This window comes from Cynoglossus semilaevis, chromosome 16 (genome assembly GCF_000523025.1).
Source record: "Cynoglossus semilaevis isolate Cse_v1.0 chromosome 16, Cse_v1.0, whole genome shotgun sequence".
Lineage (NCBI taxonomy): Eukaryota > Metazoa > Chordata > Actinopteri > Pleuronectiformes > Cynoglossidae > Cynoglossus > Cynoglossus semilaevis.
The window spans coordinates 18508085-18510955 of NC_024322.1; the positions used below are offsets into that span (position 1 = coordinate 18508085).

At 38.5% G+C, this 2871-nt stretch overlaps 1 long non-coding RNA gene across 2 annotated transcripts in view; it reads right to left on the reverse strand.

The window, feature by feature from the left end:
• Positions 1 to 116: 116 nt before the first annotated feature.
• LOC107989792 (uncharacterized) overlaps positions 117 to 2871 on the reverse strand; it is a 15849-nt gene continuing 13094 nt past the window's right edge. For both annotated transcript variants that reach the window (XR_001761303.2, XR_001761302.2), the window contains exon 4: positions 117 to 294. This is a non-coding gene — a long non-coding RNA (uncharacterized LOC107989792). The remainder of the gene's footprint in view (positions 295 to 2871) is intronic.

A 2871-nucleotide genomic window follows, 5' to 3' on the forward strand; every position in this document is an offset into this window, starting at 1 on the left:
GGGGGGGGTCGGAGGGGGGGGCCCCAAAAAAAAAAAAAAAAAACGGGGGGGAAAGTCAGAGGATGTGCGATGAGTAATCTCAGCTCTCAATACTGTCTCCGTCACGGACATGTAGCCTATGGAGGAAATGCACAGATGCCCACATTCTGCAGAATCAGCTCAGAAATCCCACTTTGATAGGGTGGGAATGTGTGACAATATAGGAGGTGCTGAGCTGTAGCTTTAACACGGTCGCCTCCTGGAGGACCACACTCCACTCCGTGATGTTCGAACACCGACCAACGACGGCGTCATCTGTGAAAACACACACAAATCAGTGAAAGCCTGGAATTATTTTCTTATTCTGATGCCAAGTCATTGTCAAGAAGTTTGAAAATGACGCCATTCATTTCATTTGAATTTCTTCTTTTCCTGTAAATTCAAAATACTTCAAATACAGGTATATAAACAGCAGTGTCATCAGTATAGAATGTCACCTGGCTCCACGAGGCAAAGGGGAAACTGTGAACAATTTGGTTTTTTATTAATATTATTTAGGCTGTTCAAATAAAATTGACTTGCTCTAACTCTGATGGAAACATATTTGGTTTTTTTTCATAATTACAGATTATTTGTCTTAGTAATTTTTTTACTTACCCACATACATTTTCTCATAAATTTCTCATAAATTATTATTTTTTCTCATAATATATATATATATATTTAAGAAAAACACCCATTATTTCCCCTGTCATCTAATTTGTTATGACAACTCTGGCACAATGAAGGAAAGCTGATTATTCCTGTGGTTATCTGTGACGGGGGGAGGTGGGGGGGGGGCACACCAGAAGAAAGGCTGTCTTTTAAGATTAAAGCAGGTGATAATAAAATCTTCCCTGGTGTCAGACCACTGCGGCCCGCTTCTCCTCTCCATCCCCTAAATCTCCTGTTGTTTTTAATGAGAAACGGGGAAACGCGGCCAACGAGGCTGACATAGTAATGATGAAAATCTCTCAGGAACCGTGTGATAAATGTGCAAAATGTTGCTTCAGAGGTGTATTACTCCTGGAACCTGAAAACTCTTTTGGTTATTCAACGCAGGACCACTGTTACACGTTTCTGCTATGTTTTTACGCAGCAGCATCTCACACAATGCATCATGCCATAAATACATACATACATACATACATACATATATATATATATATACATACATACATACATATATATAAGGTATTTCCTTGTTAAATTTTAAATTCAGAATTTCAATGAATCTTTGACTTTTGCCGCATTTCTGGAAGCTGCCTACCCTGAGTAAGACCCGGTGTCCCACCTGGGGTCCCCGACCCAGATGTTTTGTTTATAAAAAATACATATATATATATATATATATATTCAAGTCGAAATTCAATGTTGTTGAAAATGAACTTCTGGTTTAATTTTTATTTTTTATTCATAGTCCCGTTAATTTAGCCAGTGAAGCATCACAAAAGTCTAATCAAATCTTAATCAAATCTTTTTTTTCTCTCCCAGTGACTAGAACGAAAAACAAGATAATGATTAAAAATAAATTATTAAAAAGTCTTTTTTTTTTAACTTTTCACCCAAACTTTTCCATACCAGGGTTTTCCTCACTGTACAGCTGCTTCTGATACCATTCATTACAAGTGTTCAGCTGTGAAAGTCATTCTGGAGCCTTTTGTGTTCATTCTGGGTTTGATGTCATCTAAGCATGTGCTGTAGCCTTTGGTTCACGGCTAAAGGCACAATTCAATAAGAGTTTCCCCTGACATTAACCAACAAAAGAGGAATTGGCAGCAGAGTGATTTGGTTGTGTTGATGGATTCTGCCTCTAAGGACGTATGAATAAGAAGAAACTCACGGCCAAGACATAGGATAGAACTGGGAAAAAAAACCACAAAAGATTTATGTTAGACACAACGATATCTAGTGGAGGAGCAATATTTTGACCAGGGCTGTTTTAGAGTCAATAAAACTTAAAGCATAAACACAGGCTGCAGTTGTTATGATGGAGTTGGATGATGAAAAAAAGCTGTAACATTTTTTTTTTCATTATTATTTGTTTATTTCAAACTCTTGAATTCACGGCGGCACAGTGAAGGAGAGGTTTGTTCCGCTGCCTTACAGCAAGAAGGTCACATGTTCAATAATGTTCTTCCTCTGTTTTCCATGTACTCTGACTTCCTCTTAAGAAATAAACAAATTAGGTTAACTGGACACTGATTAACAGTAGGTGTGAACGTGAGTCCGCCTGTAGTACAGTCCATGTACAGAGTACATGTACAGTAGACAGCAAGTCCATAAAGAATCCAACACAAACGAGGTCTGCAGCGCCGACAGTTGTGTTTATAACCTCGGTGTTTACACCAGCAATCAACTGAAGGCAAAGACAAGAAGAAGAAGAAGAAGAAAAAACTAAAATCATTTTGTGTTCTCTCCAGGAGCGGTGTAGTATCTCAAAGGTAAAAAGTAAATGCCAACGTGCAGCTTTGAAAAGACGGTTCTCAAACCAAGTGGCTGCCAAGCCACATGATACTGTAAATTAATTTCTATTTATGCATGCTGTTCACCCTAGGCATGGCTGGCCATTCTTAATAATTCACCACGGCCGTGTAATGCTTTTAAAGAAAAGAAAAGACTGGTCGCAGATAAAAGAGCCAAGTTTATAAGTGCAGCGCTAATGAAGTCAATGAGCATAAACATCTATCTGTGGAATTAATGCCAGGCACAAACTGTGAGCTTCCCTACATCACCGTAAACATCTTTGGATTCACGTTCCCTGTTAGATGTCTCCACTTAATGCAAGCCATATGATACTGCAAGATGTTTATTACCCACTGATGACCTAAGCTATTAGTACTACTCAAATAC